Below are 21785 nucleotides of genomic sequence, written 5' to 3'. Positions count from 1 at the left end.
CAATTTCTCATCGCCTTGCCACTTCCGCATTTATCATTTCCTCTCACGTTTGTACCCTAGATATTCACGCGCTGTGGCACTGCGGTGATCAACCTGCTGCCGTTGAAGGAATTTTTTATGATGTTGTGCAAAATAAAACGGTCACATTCAATATCGAGAAAGCTGCAAAAACAACACGAAGCAGCCTCCAAATGTGTGGTTTTATTTAACAGAGCCCCCACAAGTAGTTGCTGGCAAGTAGCGTTGTTTGTTTTCCCCTCTCAGTGGCGGTGTGAAGCAGGGAGAACTTTTTTTCTGGTATAAACATTTTTTGAAAAACCACAAACAAAATTTTGAGCAATATTTGTCGATTCAGCATTACAATTTTGGAGCTTGTGAAATATGCTAAGGGCTGGTTTGAAGTTAGCCACAAGAAGGAGTCATGCCGTACTATCGACTTCATTTGTGGTGCTTTTGCTTCATCGTAAAAAAACATCACAACCACCAAAGCTGACAACTATCTTTTTTTTTCTACAGTTGTAAATCAGGTCCTATATGTTTCGCGATGACTAGAAACCATTCCAGAGTGTCAAGTCGTTCATAAGCAGTGTAGGAAAAGGATACAAACTTGTAATAGTAATGCTCTCATGTACCGTATTTTCCGCACTATAAGGCGCAGCGGATTATAAGGCGCACCTTCAATGAATGGCCCATTTTAAAACTTTGTCCATATATAAGATGTATACATTTGGCCCGCGGGCCGGACTTTGGACACGCCTGCTGTAGTGGCTCAATATTGGTCCATATATAAGGCGCACCTGATTATAAGGCGCACTGTCGGCTTTTGAGAAAATTGGAGGTTTCTAGGTGCGTCTTATAGTGCGGAAAATACAGTAATTATTACAATGTAAATAAATAAATACATGAACATCAATGTGCATGATGTCTTGCATAGGGACAACAATAGAATACTGAAAATGAAAATAGAAATGTAGGACAGAACAAAAAAAAAACCATTTTGTGCATCGTTCTCCTGGAAGTGACATTAAAAATGGCACCGACACATTCAAACACAGTACAAAGAAAAAAAATGGACACTCTACACCCAATCATGCACATGGGCCACAGTACACGCATGTGCACAGACTCTCACAGACTTTCTCGCGTACTCTTTCTCTCAGTAGTTCCTCAGCGTTTCATCTGACAGCTTATTCCCAGTGCGGCTCCACTCTGTATTCACCCCGGTAACCCCACAGCACAGACACCTTGTGAACACTGTCCCGGGTGTACGTGCTCAATGCGTGTGTGTTGGTTGGGTTCGAGAAGTAAAATCACTGCTGATGACACTGTCATCAAGTTGCAATCCCAGAAGAAGATCTGACTTGTTCGTTGCAGTCGTGAACCCCTCAACATTTTGTGGTCACGAAACTAAAAATGACTGATGATTCGAATCGTTTTAAGGAGTCGGTCTTCTTTGCAGCGTTTGGTAAAAAAAAAAATCCAGCGTCAGGGAAACCATCCCTCGAGAATGGGTGAGGTTGTGAGTGTACACTGTACACACACTTCAACACACGGCACAATACGAGTGTGTATATTCGTGCATGATTGCGTATGCATGAGAGTGAGAGGCTGTGGCTAGCGCTAAACCAGGGGTGTCAGTCATTTTTTTCGCGGGCCGCATTGTAGTCATAGCTTCTTTGCGAGGGCCATTATGACTGTCAACCCAAATAAATGTATGAGCACCTCATATTATATACAGTATAAGCTACGAACTGACAAATAACTCGTTTTCAAATCAGACAAGTAAAAACTGGTCAAATATTTTTAAGAAAAGATGTTAAAAGTGAGGAAAATTTGCAATTCTAGTCATGACACACAAATTTGATGCACAATTTGTCTTCGCGGGCCACATCAAATGATGTGGCGGGCCGTATCTGGCCCCCGGGCCTTGGGTTTGACACCTGTGCGCTAAACTATCAGCCTACTGAGTCACTACCACAGTCATTTGGGAATGTGTTCATCTATCAATATTAACATTGATGGATACATAAACAACAATACAATAACACAACAAACAGTCAAATCTACTTTTGAAAGGACTATAATGATCCCAGAGTGATTTCAAAAAAATAGTTTTGACTCTTCTGCCATCTTTTCCTCACTCTCTTGTTCTCTCTCCTCTCTCTGCTGGCTGCGGGCTTGATTGGAGGTTTTGTCACGCCTGCTTTGACAGGCCGGGCAGAGCTCAGGTCCCAACGGTTTGGCAATTATCCTCTAACCCAGCAAGCCTGCCACTACACAAACTCCAGCACACGTACAGTATAGCCATGGCATGCATGTCAATACGTCAGCGTTGGGGCGTGAGGGGAGGCTGTCTGTGTTTTCCATCTCTTTCCGCTCTCTCTCTCTCATTAGGCAGGTGTGTGTTAGTAAGGTGTGGAACTCTCCAGACTCTTTACATTCCACTCTAATATACGGAGCATCTTAAGACAGGCACGGCTTGAACTTGCACACACACACATGCACACCTATATTGTAATCCCGGGAGATCAAGCGGTTTCGTCTTTCGCTTGATGAGTAGCGTTGGGCTCCTTGACAGACTCACGAGCTTATCCAGTGTGGAGCAGCTTGTCAAGTACAGGAAGTAGTTTAGGCTCTGGAATTAACTTCATTCTACGTATTGTTCATTTAACAGAACTCAATAAAGTGCTGTTTTTATATACCGTATTTTCCAGACTATAAGGCGCATCTAAAAAAGATTTTCTCAAAAGCCGACAGTGCGCCTTATAGTCCGGTGCGCCTTATATATGGACCAAATTCCTAAATTTAAATTGGCCCGAAGCATTGTGTCATGAAATCAATCATAAGTGGCCCGCTGAAGACTATGAATCAAAAAGACTATGGATCATTATTTTGTGATTATAAAGTCATTTGTTGCATCTGAAGTTGAAATAAAAAAGATAAAATGGAATACGGTATACTGCATTTATTTATTTTTTCTCAATGATTGGATTAATTCCTAATTTTAACTTTATTAGTCAAATCATCAGTTCTCTCGCCTTCTCTCTTTACAGTATCATCATCTGTGGTTTTTGCTGAGTGCCCTGGGCGGCATAATCGTCAAATCCATCAACAAACTCACTTGGCATCAGATCAGTACAAAGAAGATGGACGTCGCAGCTTTATCAAAAAGACAAAGAAGAGATCCCTTCCGGCGTCAAACAACTACTTTCAGTCAATCTTTCTGCAACACAAGTAGGTGGGTAGCTGGAGTAACACTAGTCGATGGATGTAATTGTGTGTGTGTTGTGAGTAGGCCAATGCATGTGTGTGTGTGTGTGTGTGTGTAAGTGGACCTTGCCTCAAGCTAAAGTCATTGAACAGTTAAGGAGTTCCTGCTACACTCCAGGCTAAAGCTGAAAGGCAACCACCAGGCCATGCGTGAAATTACCAGCCTTTCCATGAATCCTCACACACACACACACACACACACACACACACACACACACACACACACACACACACACACACACACACACACACACACACGTGTTCTCACTAACAAAATCCTAATTGGACATTTCCCTGTGCAACAAGTTGGTATGCTGTGATAGACACGTTCTAGTCAAGTCATGGATAAATACAGAACTGCCACCATGCACATCATCTTAGTGGCCCACAGACAATGTCCTCAATAATTTTGTGAAGATCTTTTATGAAGCTGATAACACCTCCAGCCAGGGAGCATCACCTCTAAGTTGTCTATAGGATTTCAATTAGATCTGATGCAAACTGATTTGGAGCATTCAATAACGCTCAGACTGTCAAGCGACGCTAAAAACAGCTCTGCTGACTTGGGCTGAAAACTCGATTACGCTCGCACGCAACCTGTTTATCTGTCAATCAATCTATTCGTGCGGGTGAGGTGTCACTCCCCGCTGTCACACACACACAAGCCTTTCGGAAAATAGCGGTGTGTCACAGCACATTATACCAATTTTACATCACAGCAAGAGTCATTTAGACACACACACACACATAGTATATGCTGCTTCTACACACACACACACTGAGCCATCACTTCAGTCGTCAGATATGGTTCTTTTGAAGCAGAGCAGAAGTGTGGTAATGTCACAGCCTTGGGCGACAGACTGCAAGCGCCCTGACACCCGTATTACTCCCTCCTTCCCCTCCCAGCTCACGCTGGCCGTCCCCGAAACGGCCGATCCACACACTCCCAACCGAGCTGAAATAACCATGATATAATGGTCGATCAAGTGCACACCAAATAATCTGGTGACTGAATGTACAGTCAATTTTAGACTGGCTGAACGCAGGTCTAAATTGTGGCGCATGTGGCGTAAGTCATTTTGTTTTACAGTAGTTTGACAGTGGACTTCAACTGGGAGTGTATCAGTAAAAAATTAGAAGTCTTTTTTTTTTTTTAAGAAGAAGAATTGCTCACTATATGCCAAACTGCTGCTTGTTGTGAAGTGAGAAGAGTTAAGAGAAGAGTCATACCACATTGCTCTTTTCTCAAGTTTGCACTTGCAAGTTAAAGCAAATAATCATCATAATGATGGCTTCTATTGAAAAAAAATGAAAATTCAAAGCATTTCTAATCTGTACTCACACCAGCAGCAATTTTCCTGGTTACTGAACCGAATATCACATTGAAGTATGCTCACATCTTTCTGGACATGACAACTCAACATCTCAACTCAATATTTCATCGCTTCCAACAACTCTGCCCGGTTAATATTTCTCACTTTGCACTCAGCGCTAACACCTTGGGAAACGGGGAAATGTTTGGGATGGACACAAAAGACTCACATGCATCAGGGTTTTTTTTATTTTTTTTTTATTAGCTGTGTGGTCCAATCAATGTGCTTGTTGCGGTTTGCATTACATACACTTTTGTGTGTTAGCATTGTGGTTCCCTGTGTGTGCATGTGTGTGTGTGTGAAAGAGAGACAGACCATGGCCCGAGGTCATATCTGCGTCAAGCGGCTGCTAGAGCTCAGTGCCGGAGCATGATCCCCTACGCTTTTAATTAGACACATTAACATACACGCAGACACACACTTTTACCACACACACCGGTTTCACTTCATCCTCTCTTGTTCTTTCTCGCTCCCTCTCTTCTGCCTCCCACAATAGGCCTGTTGCATGACCTGAGGCTATGTCGACCGTAGCACATTAAAACCTGGACTTATCAGACTCATACTCTCATGGACACTTGCACACTCACACCGGGGCCCACCCGCAAGTCATACACTCGGTAATTATCCAAACAGAACCCCCCCCCCTCGTGAAATAGTCACTACATTTTTATGATATGCTGTCTGTGCTTGTGAAATAAACCTTTCAGTTCAAGCAAATAAACAACAGAGCTGATTTCAACTGAGGATAACGAAGGTTGACAGCGCATGGTGTTTCCTTACAGATTTTCAAATTTGCATTTCGCCGTCGCTAAGGAAAACACATCGGTCTTTTCGCCTGTGGTCAAATGAACTCACCCGCTGAGTAAATGTAGAATCATGGACTCAAAAGAAGTGCATGTAAATTAAATAAAAATGTATGAACGTAAACTTAGTCAGCTTCTTGAGCAAAATATTACAAGCTGAGTCCTAACAAAAGATTTGATCTAGTGCAATAACTGAGACCAAGCTTAAAATAAAATAATCATCATTGTCATACAAACAATATACTGCAAAATTTTTTTTTAAAAAGTGTTCATTTGAATGGGAGTCAGACAACCATTTGCTCATCATTTCATATACAGGACTGTCTCAGAAAATTAGGAGCTTAAGATCAGGGGATGCTTTGAGAATAATTGTCAATTTATGTCTATGTGAAGCCCTTTGAGACTGCTTGTGATTTAGGGCTATACAAATAAACTTGACTTGACTTGACTAGAATATTGTGATAAAGTTCTTTATTTTCTGTAATGCAATTAAAAAACCCAATATTAAATTAATAAATGGCTTGCAATATTTCAGTTGATTTGTAATGAATCCAGAATGTATGACATTTTTGGTTTTTTTTAATTGCATTACAGAAAATAAAAAAACTTCATCACAATATTCTCATTTTCTCAGTCCTATACAATTAGAATATTGTGATAAAGTTCTTTATTTTCTTTAATGCAATTAAAATAACCAAAATGAAATTAATAAATGGCTTGCAATATTTCAGCTGATTTGTAATGAATCCAGAATGTCTGACATTTTTGTTTTTTTTAATTGCATTACAGAAAATAAAAAACTTGATCACAATATTCTAATTTTCTCAGACAATCCTGTACTTCCCCACCTTTACCTTGCAGTCTTTCAGTATCATGTGACTCTTCACAAATGGGTAAACAATCAGTAGCCCGCGGAATCTTTTATCAAATAAGCCCTCTTTGTTGCAAATCGGTAGTTTTCCAGCGGCTAGTTTACTGAGGTTTGGACGTAACAGTAGCCTCGGGGTGCAGAGCCGGGGAGCCTTGAGGCTGCCACGAGGAAGTATTGTAAGTAATAGAGGCATGCGCGGGCCGCTAACCTACTGTTAAATACCACAAAGATGCTCTCGCGCTGTGCAGAATAAGCAGACGATTGATAACAGGCTGATAGCTATCGACGAAACTATGAATCCATATTACACCCAATCGATTCAGATAGAAAATGAAGCTTAATGACAATTTCATTTAATTGTATTCCTCCATCATGCTAATATGAAGGTTTGATAGGAAATGTAATGTTCTGAGGAGCATTTGTGAGATGAGAGGCCACTTGTATGATTAAATACACGCCATAAAAGCATGCATAATCGAAAGGCCATGGGCAATCGGACACGAGGGGTAGAAAAAGCTCAATGCTTTACGCTCTGAGCACCTCTCACCTGGAAAACTAATGATTATTGACTTCCCTGAAGCGAGCAATGGGGACGTTCGCCTCAGGGCCTCGACCAGCTCCCTCAATGCACACGCACACACATGCTACAAAACTACAGTTGACACGAGACACATGCAGCCTCAGAGGCAGAAAGCTTTAGCCATTTAGCATCTTCCTGACAGAAGCCATGCACACACATTTAACATTGACAGGGGCGGGGTTTGCAAGGAGAGCTGGTTTGAGGGAGTCAAAGGAGTCGTGATGGGCGAGGGTGGTCGCTGTGGGGGGGGATAGTCTGCATTTTTTTTTTTTTAAACCCCCAGTAACTGCATTCTAGCCTGAGGGGCTTCAGATCTGCCACTCCCAGCCAGAGTAGAGGCCCTGTCACTATGTGTCTATGTCACCGTACGTGTGTTACTATCCCGGTGTGTTTTTGCGCATTTCGCCAGAGTGCCCATGCGGTTGTGTGTGTGCGTCTGCTTTTCCATCCCCGCGTTGGTTTGTAAGTGTGTGTCACCCCGGTTTTGCGTCAGCTGCTTAAAGCTGCCAGGCCGCATTGTGTCCTCTCGCTCTTTTCGCAGGTTTCCGCTCTCCCTTGCTTGGCTCTGATTGGCCAGTTAGATGGTTGCCATTGGTGACTGAGGCATAAATAAGCGAAGAGGGAGGACAGGTCTGCAGCCAAACAATTAGATGAGTTTTAAAAAGAACTTTTAAGTGTCTAGGTTTTAGCTTTTATTCTGGTAAAATGAACTGAGCATGACATTTGTATCCAGCATGGCGTTGCGTGGTCGACCAAATTCCCCAAAACATTCCCCAGCGCCAAAATGAAGATGTGCCAGTTTTAAAATGTGCTTGTCAACAAAAATAAAGCCCTAAGGGTCTCAGATGAAAAAATGCTGACACTATTTGACACTTCTCTGATTTTCTGCTATTTAAACTGCAATTTAATCCAATCACAGTAAACTGGGTGGCATGTGACATAAAACATGGAAGGCTCAGTTTGGACAGCTTGAATTGAAAAAAATAATAATAATCAGAGTGACAGATACTGGCCTGTTTTTATCATCACCATCAAGCAAGATTTGACTGATGTGAGGTTGCACTTGTGTGTCTGCAGCCGTCAGTCTCGCACGTCTGACTGGATTCCGAAAACACGCGACGGGCACGGGGAGGTTTCCCACAACTGACAGCTGCATGGACCCCCAAAACCCGACCTTGTCAACCTTCAACACGCCACTGTCAGATACCCGCTGATGAGCTCTACAGGTAAAATGTTTCTCTTGTTCTTCGCTTTCTGTATCGTTTGGCTGTCATTGGGAAATTACACGCAACTTTTGTTCCTTGTTGACAAAAAAAGACTTCAATTAGACTAATTCAGTCAACATGATGAAATCAGGACCTTTATTATCTGACAGTTCTGTGGTACGGTGTTTAAAATTATACATCGAGTTATTAGATAAATATTGAATCAAATATTGATTGCTCGGCCCGTCACTGGTTGTGTTTATTGTTCCTTGGTGTTAATAAGTCTCCATGTGCCCAGCAATTGATGCCCCAAAATGCCCCACCCCCCTCAAAAAAAATAGCATAACAGTAGGGTAATTTATATTGAGCAAAAAGTCTGCCTTTTAACTCTTTTAATTCTGCTAGAAGAATTTTAATTCTACTGGTTTACCCTTAAGTGTTTCACCCCAAGGGCATGTATGAAAAGTTAATCAGCGCCACTTGGGACTATTACAATGGCTTCTCGACCATGCATGTGTGTGTGTGTGTGAGTGTGTGTGTGTGCGCACAGTAGGCAAAAAGTCATGGTCAGTGAGGTGTGCCGTGTTATGTCGAATTGCTAAACAGCTGTCGGTGGGTGGGCGGAGCCTAAGATGTGGCACATGCATCGCATAAAAGAGTGAAAATATCGAATGAAATACAGTAAATCGAAGTCCATATGGACACATTCAGATGTTTAGCACGCCTGAAGGCATGAAAGCTTTCATCGCAATGTGACAATTTTGCAGTGAACGATGAACTGCCAGTTTGCAGATCAGTGGAAAAAAAGTTTTTTCAGTGCATCATCAAATGTAGAATCAGAGAATTCAAATGTACAGTCACAAATAACCGGCTGGCAAGCAGGCTTAGTGTGTTTTTCTGCATCTCTCCTCCCTCTGCCGGCATCTAAAATATTTCAGATTTAATAATACACAAGCTCAAGGCATTTTCTTTCTCTTTTTTTCCTTTACGGAAATGTCAATTGCGCAATGTTAGATGGTCGTATCTCTCAACAAACTGATGTTTAATTCTGATGAAACAACATGTATTTTGGGTTTGTGTCATTTCAGGGTTTCTGAGGTGATAATGTAGTGGTTCTTATGGCTGACTTTCATGTAGCCAGTGTGGGATTGATTGACACTTCAGATAATTGCTGGGAATGGCTCTGTCTTTGTGTCCAGTAAATTCCGTGATTTATTGTGAGTTAGCCCAATGTGCACCATGCCTCTCATCTATCAATTAATAAATTAACCCTATATTGTCCTTGAATGTACATAAGGACTCCTCGAGCACTCCCATTTCCCACAGTTTGAATATTTGAGGTCAGTTGAGGTTGAAGCGGCCTTAGAATAAATGATAAGATACAAAAAAATGTGTGTTTGCGTGTTTCATCTGCACAGCTGCTCGTCAGTAAAAATCGAAGTATTCTGTCTTCAGCATTGGCCTTCTCATCAATAGCATTGATCACTCTGGATGGTATGTATTGTGTATGGTAATTCTAGAAAGCTAATGAGACACAGCCCACCTGAGAGGGAGTTGATTTCCCTTGCAAAGAGGCACCAGAACAAAACATTAATTTATTATTCAGACTTATTTTATTCATCTATTCAATTAGCTGCTTTTCTCCCTCAGCGAGCCAAACCAATCAATGCGGCCAGGAGATGTGAAATGCACAATCCATCATGTCCGACACGTACATACACATGCACTCCCCATTCTTATTGTTTTTTAGTCTGATGTCGGTATTGATTATATTCAAAGGCAGTTATGTGTAATTTGAATTTTAAGTTGAGGTGGAAACAACAGGATGTGTCATTTAAACACTAGCAAAACATCTCTGTGCTAAGATAAAATAATGTTTAATTAGCAAACAATGCTAGTGCAATAATACTCCCCCACCTCTGACCTCAGATCAGAAAAAAAAGAAAAGAAAACTAGCTGCAATGTCTGAAATAAGCTTTTGATAGAGATACATGGGCATTTTTGTGTCCCTCCTCGGAGGGGCTGCTTCTCTTTTGCATATTCATATATGCAAACATGACATGAATAATTTCGCCCCTTCCATCTTCCACTCCTGCTCTCCAAAGGTTAGCTCATTAATTACAGCCTCACAATTAGCAGGAAATATTTTTATTATTAATTTCATTGCTCTTTTTTTTTTGTTAGCGGCATGTGTGCATAACTTGCAACAGGGTCACTCCCCAGGACAGGTTGTTGAGGGTGTCTGAGGCAAACGGTGTGCTCATACTAATTTTGTGTGTGTGTGTGTGCTTGGGTGTGTGTGACATTTTTTAAAGAACAGAATCAGTTTATGCATCACTAAGGGAATCAACGTATGTGGCAAGACCATAAAAAAAACGCATATACAGTACACAAACTAACCATCCATGTTCAATCACACAAACACAACACAACACACCACACACACACACACTGGGATGTGTTGCTTGTTGCCTGTGGGCCTGCAGTCTTTGAACTGCCTTGGAGACTCCAGTCTGTCCAAATTCACTATGAGAGATCCGACTCTGCCTGCCTAAACTACTACAAGTCTTACACAAGACAAACACACACACAAACCAGACAAATACGCATATACACACACGTTGGCTGTATTTCATTGCACGCTCACGTCTTGAAAAGTTCACCAAAAGTCACATTTGTTTCCTACCCAGTCTCTTAAAAAAACAAATATAACATTCTATCTGAAAACCTCAAGAAGAAATAATCAATAATCAATGAAACATTTGTTATTTGAAGATGGGGCATCCTTGATTTTATTTTTTTGTCATGGATGGGCATCAATGCAACCCGACTAAAGGCCACAAGTTTCTGTTGTTTTTATTATCACTGTACTGACTCAACAAGTGTTAAATATGATGAGAAAGAAAAAAAAAAAGCAGCATTATTTCCTCTCACGACTTTTAATGCAAAGTGAACAACAGGATTATTTATAACAGATTCCTTTGGTCAATATAACAAAGACTCCTTTACTGTCACAATGTTATGTAACAAGTCTTTTTCTTTGCGACATTTTCTCTCTTCAGTGAAACAAGATGGCTCCGTGTATGTATGTGTGTGCATGTCTTGCTTCCTTGAAGTGTTTCAGCACCACGTAAGCTGTCCTACTCGTTTCTCCTGAAGACTAATTTACCCACCATGCCTCTCATGTTGTCAACTGAGGCAGGTTGCGCTCATCAGTTTGCGTGAAGATGAGAAATAGAGACAGAAACGACACGTAGGTGTTTGAAGAGCCAAAGGAAACATTCCGCCGCTCTCTCCTCCCATTAAATATATTTGTACATTTCATCGCTAATAAAAATAGCAAATCAGTCTCATTCAGCGCTCTAAAGCGAGCTCTTTGAAGACTTCTTAGTAAACGACCTCCCACTTTCTCCATCAACCTCAACCCCGTACTAAAATAAAAAATAAAAGACTAGTGCAATATTTATCTCACTTCACAAAAAATGTCTTCCCTTTTTGGGGGAGGGAAAAAAATCCTTGAAATTTTCATCAAAAGCACTTTAATCAGGCACTTCTCAGGTCAGCTAATGAGCTAGCAGAAGTGGGGCCCTCGCTGGGCCAGTCTGTTCAAAGAGTTAGCTCATTAGCGTTAGTAGCTCTGATTATGATACTTTCACATGCTCCCTTGCATGTACACTGGTTTTTTTTCTGACACTGTCTCGTTCTCTCTCACGCACACACACACCTACGCTGAAAGAGAACGCTGTCATTAGCCCAGCTAGCATCATTAGCGATGAGTAACCAAGGTCAACGTTTGAAGGCGCATTCACTCTTAAACCAAAGTATAGTGTCACTTTTAGCTTCTTCAATAGCCCCCAACTTGTACATTGAGACAGAGGACGTGGCGTGGAGATAAAAGGCAAAGAAAAATCGTGACAATCTTGCATAAAGAGATTAATATTTGCAGTGTGCCCGACATTCCTTTGTAGGCTCTCTTCGAATCAAGAGTTTCCCATGTTTGAAGTTACATGTAATTTGGGAAAACTCTAGTGGACCATGCTCACACCCTCAACGGCGCAAACACCCATGTTCCTATTACATATCAATAATAACAGTAGTCAAAACATTTCAATTATATTGCTTGAAATTTTCTTGTACAGTCATGATGTGCTTATAATGGCGACAATTTATTTGAACTTTTTTCATTATTTGCAATGAAAAATTGTTTTGAAATCTTAACCTATCAACGCCCTTAAGTCTCTGCTCACTTAGTATAGAATTTACTACAAAAGCAAAGTTCATAAAAGCCAATGCACCATGCAGCCCTTCCTCTACCTTGCTGATTTATTTCTATAAATTTCTATAAATGCACAATAAAGGCTTTGCTTCTCAAATGGCAGCAGATGTCCAGGTCATATATATATATATATTATATTTTTGTGTTGCACACATTACACGTAATCATGAGTGACTATGAATGTCTGTTAGAAAAGCTTCAACTGTCAAACATGTTTGCAATCGTGTGCATGGATGCACGCAGTGTGACTGTGCGTGTGTGTGTGTACTTGCAAGGACCCTATTGAAGAAAAAAAAAAAATCCTCTATCCAGTCCGATTAGCTCCATTAGTGGATTAGCCGGATTAACGGGTTAATTGCTGTCTGTTGCTGTGTTGTTTCGCACAGGCTAATGATGGCTAACGCTAGTTAATCTCGCAACACAGCCGCGTAAACCAGCTACTGTCACGTCTGGCAACATGGCGCACACACCAAGAAGCTTCCCATGAGGATTAGGAGCAAGAGTTGTTTGGAGCACACATGTGTAGCTAATCTCGGATTAATCATCGCAGATTTATCTATCTTTTATTGACCATTGTGGCGTGTGAATTTTGTTTGACATGTTTTCACTTTGTTTTATGTACGTCCAACACATGGCAACTATAGAAAATGTGGGATGAGACACTGGACTGGTCACCAGTGCACATGTAAATCAAATTCATTTTATATTGACACCTCAGGCCAATTGACACGAAAAGCACAGGGTGGACATACAAACTGCACTGTGGTGTGTCAGACAATTTCCAGGACTGGTCTTTCAGGCAATAATCCACAGTCAGAGATGGAATTATTTGAAATCCCCCTTTTGTGACTCCACTTTGACGAAGATAATCAAAACAAACTAGACCCCAATAGCCACAGTCAAAATACAAAAACGAAAAATTCCAAGACTGGTAAAGTGATACGTCGGTTGCGGTGTTGAAATCTGAGTGTGCCATTATTGATGCGGCAGCCAATGAGGTTTGACATATGGCTTCAGGACAGGAAACGCCAGGGGTTATTGGTAAAATGGGTGTTAGCGAGAAAACCAAAAGTGCGCCCAACCTTACGCACGCCACAATATTTGTAGTGGGGTGATGGGCAGCATAGACACACATATATGTGGGCACCTCAGCCTCATTAAGGGAAAGTGAAGGACTCCCTGCTCATCTTTTAAAGATAAAACAAAGTGCTGTGATGTCATACCTCATCAGCCTCGGCCAAGTAGACGAGAAGCACTTTAGCAGAAAGAGCATGGTGTGTGATCGCCTGAACGCGCAGACCTCCCTCTGACTCTCTGTTGCGCTATTTCACTCGCTCTCTCACTCTCTCACAGACAAACACTCAATCGTTGTGGCGGCGAATGCTGGATGAGGGAGGCATGTTGGTTTGGGGCTAAACATGATATCTCCTTTCCCCAGGGCCAGCCAATCAGAACAGCCTGGCAGGGAAAAAACAGCAAAAGCACTCAAGACAAGGACAGGAGAAAACACACACACAAGGCACGTAAAGCTGCAAAACACACTCTTCCCAAACTTCACCGTGCGGCAAAACTCCCTCCGAGCAAACAATCCGTCATGAGAAAGAAATGCATGATACAAAAAACAAAAAAAGTCTAAATGTTACGCAACTTCTTCATTACTTGCCCTCATCAAGCACGGAGAAGTACAAGCGAGTACAAAGACAAACATCGTCCTCACCACGATATCGTTCTTAGAGTTGCACCAGTGCCTGCAGGGCTGTGCTACCTTAAGGTGGGTGCTGACGGGTGTGGGGCACAGGAAGTGAATACCTGGGGGGCAACGGAGAGGGGAAGTGCCTAGAGGTCCAGAGTCACTTGCTCTGGGCTCTGTTTAAGGGGGCATGATCGTGTTTCAAGAGGAAGTGGGAATTGTGGCAAAACAGGCAGATTGGAAGATGGAACCAGCAACATCAATTTGGTGCTGAGATGAAGAAAAGAAATCAGAGGACATTAAAAAGTAAAGAAACAACTTGGCCAGGGGAGCTTTTTGTGTGAGACTCAAAACATTGTTAGAATGTCAGAAAATTCGAAATGGTTTATTTTGTACACGCATAAGTGCAAAATTATTTTAGTATATTTATATATAATTCCACAAAATGTGTTTTAAGCGGTGCCTGGAGATGGCAATATTATTTTCTCCATAGTTGAACAACTAAAATAATTTAACTAATTAACTTGTTTGCTTAAAATGGTGCATACACATAAAAAAAAAAAACAGTAGATAACATTTATTTATTTTTTGTGAATATGGTTCCTGAACGTAATCAATGCAATTTTACTGTATTATCAAATTGTAACCAGCATGTATCATGAAACAAAACTATTTTTTGGGTATTCTTTTTTTTCTTCATTGATTACCAGCAAAGACATCAATAAAGTGGGGCTGGGTTGTTAAGGTGAGGTATTTGCCAATTGTGTGTGGATGAGGGGGCATTGGGGCAGAGAGGAGGGGTTGGACCTGTGGGGGGGGGTGATGGTTGAGTGGGGGTGAAGGCCGGGTGGGGGTGTTGGAGGCTGGTGAGCAGCGGGGGTGAGGAGGACGGTTGGCGCTGGTGGTGGTGGGTTGGGGTGGGGTATCAGTGGGGAATGGTGTCAGCTGCGGAGGCAGCAGGGAAAGCCGACATCTTAATAAAACAGCCTCGGGCTAAATCCCATTAAAGGCCTCAGAGCCTGTTACCACTGCTGGCCAGGTAGCACACACACACACACACACACACATACACACATAACATTCCTCACACACATCGGATTTGGGCTTGCGCGTGCACACATACGAATATATTATATATGGACCCATGTGTCCGTCTCGCTGTTTCTTCCTGTCTGTCCATGTGTGTCTGTAAGTGGAGGGGCGGGGGGGATTTTTCTTTTGTGTGTTTCGCCATCTCACCGTTATGGCTTTCTAGCTTCATAACGCACATCTTATCATTTGTCATCATGGAGTCAAAGGTCATGCTTAAAAAAAAAAGGTCACACTTTTCATTTCCTCGATTTGAACAGGCAGACGTCTTTTCAACCTGCTCTACAGCTTCTCCTGGTGGACGCAGGCAGGATTGTCAATGAGGGCTATAATAATAATAATAATAGGGCTATAATAATATTAGTAATAATAATAATGATAATAATAATAATATGGCTATAGTGGATTGTTTTAAAATCCACACACAGTGACCCCAGTTTGAGGCGGTACTGTACGAGGAATACTTTTTTTTTTATTGCCTTCGTATGAGGTTGGCAAGGTCAAACGGAAGCTAGTCACCATCCAGCGTCTCACGCTTGCACGAAGCAATCTCTTGTGAGCCGCATTTCTAAGAAAAATGCTTTCTTTCATGCACACAGCAGTGCAACTGTCTGCCAAAGAAACTCAACAAGAGATTTGTCAGCCATGGCAATTTCTCCACGGAGAACTACAGAGGCTCTTATGTTGAAGAGCATCTAAACTGTCCTCTGAGTTTTTTTTTAGTATGTTCTAAGATTGTAGCCCCACTGTCTATTTTTCCCTACTTGGTGTGAAACACCTGTTCACACACGTGCAAAGTGAGCACGGAGGCGGCGATCAATTTGCAAAGCGATTCCTATACGTCCCAAAGTTGAAGTTGGGCCTCGGTGTGACAGAACACACAAGTTCCTGTTGTAGTAAACTATTGTTTTGACAGAATGTCACTTCAGTTCTGCAGAGTGTGTGTGAGAGCGCTGAGCGTCGCGCGCCTCCTCTTTATCTCAGGCCTAAGGCTACTGTCACTGAGCCGGGGGGAGAGTGGGAGACCGAGGCAGACAGACAGAGGCGGCGAGAGAGAGAGAAAGAGAGGGAGGTAAAAGAGAGGAAATTGGGGTAGATAATTCACTTGTCAGCTGCCTGATGAAATGCCAATTTAACTGAAGCTGCTAATAGGAGCATTACAAGGGTTCAGCGAGCAAGAGATAACTTGCAGACTGTGTGTGTGTGTTGTGTTTTTGTGTGTAATACCCGTAACTTTTTATGTCTTTCGCTACTAAAAACCAGCTAACCTAATGGGTCAATGGTATAATTATGTTCCATAAAAATAAAAATTCCTGTCCATCACTAAAGCTTGTTCTTCAGGGCAAGAAAATAATTAAAATTAGTAAGTAGAATGATTTTTTTTTTTTCTCCGACAACTAATAGGTCTTGTAAAGTTCATAAAGTGGAATAAGAATATAAAAATGTTGAATTTATGTGTACTTTACAGTGTGTGGTTGTTTATTGTTGTGTCCTGTGATTGGCTGATGACCAGTCCAGGGTTTTTCCCCTCCTCTCACATACACTGTAATAATAATAATAATAACAATGACAATAACAGTAACTATAATAATAATAATAATAGTGATGATGATGATAATAACAATAATAATAATAATAATAATAGTAATAATAGTAATAATAGTAATAATAGTAATAATAATAATAATTATTATTATAATATAATAATAATGATGATAATAATAATTACAGGGTAGGCAGGCTCTCGCGCAAATGCTCACCTAATCAGGACAAGCGCCACAGAAAAGGGATGGATGATTATGATATGAAATTTATTAAAATAAAAAATTAATTTAGTGAATCAGCCTTTACCAAGACAATTTATCTCCAGGAATGTATTGCTTTAATATTGTTTATTTTTATGCTTGTAGTTTACCGTCTGCATGCAAGGGACAAAGTACACCTGACGCGATGCATTTCAACCACCGCAAAATGCTTCAACAATCATAACTCATTTTTTTTAAGTGTAAAGTTTTTGTCGAAAGTCAGTAGTATTTTAGTCCAAACAGGATTAGAATTCTGCTTTGGATTTCTTGCAGCTACATTTGCTGACTGATATGCAGCATCATCACAGCAAACTGTAGCAGTGTCCACCAGCATTAGCGCTTTAAAAGCAACATCTAAGGGACACACACACTCACTCACACAGAGGAAGGGTTAAGAGAGCCCTGAGGCCAAGTGATTTACGCAAGAATGGGTTTGAATACTCGCCGTCTCCTTCTGCATGCGTGTGCGCAAATGTATGTGCGTGTGAGCAGCCAAAGGCTGCATTCTCCAATTTCCATACGTTTATATAATAGATTCAAATCTTTGACTCATTTATTTTTAATTGCCCACTTTTATCTACATAAGTATGACGCACAAACATTATCATCATGCAGTTTGTGCATGTTTGAAACAGAACATTTAGAGTTTTTTACTTTAAGCTTCACAACATGCAACTATTTCTCTTTGTTTTAATGATCTCAATTTCAGTCATGAATAAATTCATTAAAAATAATAACAGAAATACAGTCTCTAATATTTGGCTTAAAAAAAAATCCAAACTCGTGTTGCTTCATTTTTATAATGATAAATAAAACGTTTATTGATGAACTTCACAAAATATGTCTTGATCAATGTCAATTTGTGGTAAATAAAAACAAAATATCTTAATGTCAAGGTCATGTACATAAAATAAAAACTCATTTATTTTGTGCTGAGTCTGAATGCCATCTAGTGGCGAAAACGAGAGGCCACGTCCCTTCTCCATCTGGCTGTTGGCAGCGTCATGACCAGAGGTCACATTCATAGCTACTTCCATGTACATAGCACCCCCTAGAGGCTTAACTTTGAACTTCATAGCTCCATTCAATATTCTTTGAGGGAGATATTGCAAGGGAATATGGAGATTTTCATTGATGGCTGAACAGGGTAAATCAAATTGTCTGGTAGTTTATTACCTATGTTTCTTGTAAAAACATAAAAAATAAGAATTAGATTGGTTTTCTAAATATTAGTGCTTTAATTGTAACACAAAAGCAATATATATATATACATATGAATGAAATAATAATAATGAAATAATTAAGAGATTTTTTTTCAGAGACTTTTATTAAGAAATTGACTATTATGAACTATTTCATTACATTTGTACCTTCATGTCCCTCCTTCACTTCATTAATACAATATACAGTCGAAAGTCAAGAAAGGAAAAAATTGCTGGACTGCAATGCTGCAGTATCTCCAACCATATTCATGTCCCAGCGGCCATCAGTATTCAGCTAGTGAGAGGAAAACAGTGACACTGGATGGGCTCCCAGTGGCTGAGTGCGGAGGAGCAGAGCAGAGGCCTATGGAGATAGACATATGCGTGCACACACACACCTGCGTGCATCCCGTGTGGCACCTAGATCTCCTAATTTAGCCTCTAGAGAGCTGAGACGTCGGGATGTCAATCTCACAGTGCAGCTCTTTTCCCCACTTAACTTTTTATCAGAGTTTTCTCCTCATCACTACCCCTTGTATTTATAGCTGCCAAGCCTGGAGCAGCCACATATTTCTCCCACTGTATGTGTGTGTGTGTGTGTGTATTTACCAACTGTTTATTCTTTTTTTTTTTTTTTTTTGCTGCGTGTGTATAGAGCTGCACAGCTGTTGATATTGCCGGGTTACGGGGGTTTGGTATTTCAGTCAATTTCCACTGAGACGAAGATGAAGCGCATAGGCAAGAGACAGAAGAGAAAGAGTGTGAATCGCTGGAGGAGGGAAAAAATGAGAGGGCTGAGGAAGAAAGAGATTGAAGGGATGGGGGTTGATAGATGGATGGATGGAGGGATGAGGCGGACTTCTGGCCGAGCGAGCTGCTCTGAGACTAATTAAGGTGAGGGCAGTGGCAGAGAGGAGGTAATGATGAAGAAAAGGATTTACTCTTGCCATCCCTGCGTCGAAAATGCACAGCACCACCTCTCCAGACACCCCCTCCGTCCATCACCCCCCCCCCCCTCCCTCCCTCCATCACCTGCTTTGCCCTCCATCCCCATTTCTTCTGGTTTGCCATCATTTTGTTCTTCCATCCGACAGTTTATACAACAAAACAGGGTCGTAGTTCGTGTTAAAGGGGCAACGGAAAGTGCAACTAAGTATCGTTTGTGAAGTCACAGGGATTTTTAAACTTTTGGACACTTTACAGGGGAGATAACATTGTCAAAGCGTCAACTTGAATCACTTTGGCTGCCATTTTGACAGGGAAAGTATTCATTTAGTATTTTCCGGGTAATCCTGCCAACTGTCTCTTCACTACTTCCTGCTGTGAAAAATGTTAAAAAGGCCATAAAACCAAGGGTGGCCTCCAAAAAGTTACTCAGTAAATTCTTAAGCAAAATGAGCTCCCGCCAAAACTTTTTTTTTTTGTCTAGGGAGTAATAGCAATTAAAAAAAAATACCCCGCTTTGGTTTGATTTAAACTGAGCTAACCTTTGACCTCTTCAGTGTTCGTCTCTCACCATGTGCACAGCGGATGTCCTCATTGGACAAGGTCATGGGACGTTTTGACCCTGTGAGATTGGAGTGCTACCACAAGATGCAGGTGAGACGGAGCAGGACTACCTGTGTGTGTGTGTGTGTGTGTGTGTGTGTGTGTGTGCGTGTGTGTGTGTGTGTGTGTGTGTGTGTGTGTGTGTGTGTGTGTGTGTGTGTGTGTGTGTAAGTAAAGTAGCAGCATGTCAGCGTGCGCTCTGTCAAGTGCTGTCAGTCACTCATCCATCCAGCTGGCTAATTGGCTCCTTACCCCTTCTCTCTCTCTTCTTCTCTGCCTCCCTTCTCTCTTTTACTCTCTACCTCCCTCTCTCCCTCCCTCCATCAGCCATTGCTCCTAACTGCGCGCCGGAGGCCAAAATGCAGATGAGGACTGCCTGGCGTCAGGGGGAGCTTCTGCTCTGCTTAATTATCCGAGTGTGTGCGCGCAAGAGCGTGCGCGCGAGAGACGGCGCTAGCTTATCGGTTTAGCGGCCCGCACGCAGGCTGAGTTTTCATTGCTGCTGTTGCTTCTATGCTAAACAGCAAAGCATCCTGGGAATTGCAGTGACAGCTCATTTTGGTTTTCTTGCAGTCTAGCTATGAAAGATGCAGAGCGACAACCTGTCCCTTTTAGAACACACACAAATGCACACCTTCACATATACACACCCCTCTCCACGGTGCTCATGGGAACAGGTCCGGGGCCTGTCACCAACCTCACCCCCCCTCCCCTTCACCCCCCCTCCCTCACCATGGCGGTGACAGGGCTTGTTGACAAACGCCAGCAGTCATCAGGGCACCATGGGAAATCTTCTGCCACCATTTTGTCAGCAGAATGACAGAAGTTGTTAATGTCTCGCCTCTCGCCCTGACACGAGACGCGGCGGCTGACACTCTGACACATGCCATACACACAACACAAACATATTCCTTAACACACACACGCATGCATGTATCCTTAAAACAATATATAGTGACCCCCCCCAATCCTTCACAGACCAGGGACTATTAATGAGAAGGTGGTGTATGGCTCCTAATAACTCAAGCAGTGTCTCCATCTAGCTCAGATCAATACACATTTACAATCCCGACAGGAAATTGAGCCCGGTCAACAAGCCTTACTGCCCCCGTTATGAGAACATGATGAACTCCAGACACGAACAACACAACCCACACACACATAGGGACAGCTTAACTGTACAGCCAATTAGCGCTCCTCAGAAACCACTCGCTCCATTTGTGTACATTTAACGTTGTACCAACAGATGCGAGTGTTTGATGCTTAGAATGACAAAATTCCCTCGAAGAATCTGCAAGGCCGCAGTTTCTTAAGTCCACAGGTCTATTACTTAAGTGAAGCTTTCTGCACTGGCTTTCTTAAAGTGCCAGTTTGTCCGTTTCTACCAAAGTTGCACACTGCAGGATGTGTGGAGGTATGATTCAATATTAAGATCCACTTGAAGCATTCTAGAAAACAACAAAAGACCATGACATTTGTGTAAATGCTACTTGGTGCATACTTGAATTGTTGTCTACAATACAGGTGTCAAACTCAAGGCCCGGGGGCCAGATACGGCCCGCCACATCATTTTATGTGGCCCGGGAAGACAAATTGTGCATCAAATTCATGTGTCATTACTAGAATTGCAAATTTTCCTCACTTTTAATATCTTTTTTTTAAAATATTTGACCAGTTTTTACTGGTCTGATTTGAAAACGAGTTGTCAGTTTGTTTTGGAGCTTTTACTGTATATAATATGAGGTGCTCATACATTTATTTGTATAATGGCCCTCCGAAAGAAGCTATGACTACAATGCGGCCCGTGAAAAAAAAAGTCTACAACAATCATCTTTATCCATTTTACATTTTGTTGTTTGCCCCCGCGACCCGCTCCGCATGAGCAGTCGAAAATGGATGGATGATTGTTTACGTTTTCAAAATTTTGCCCCACGACTGCCCCCCCAAGCGACTATACGCCCCTGCCTATGCAACCCTGCTGGTATGCGCGTGCATGTTTCGAGTGTCACGCGGAGCGCAGGTGTGCACGCGCTACCCCAAAAACACTCGATCAGGTGTCCGTGTGCGCCAGAG

Source organism: Syngnathus acus, chromosome 24 (genome assembly GCF_901709675.1).
Source record: "Syngnathus acus chromosome 24, fSynAcu1.2, whole genome shotgun sequence".
Classification (NCBI taxonomy): Eukaryota; Metazoa; Chordata; class Actinopteri; order Syngnathiformes; family Syngnathidae; genus Syngnathus; species Syngnathus acus.
The sequence above is the reverse complement of the archived record's forward strand: the minus strand, read 5'-3'. Positions refer to the sequence as shown.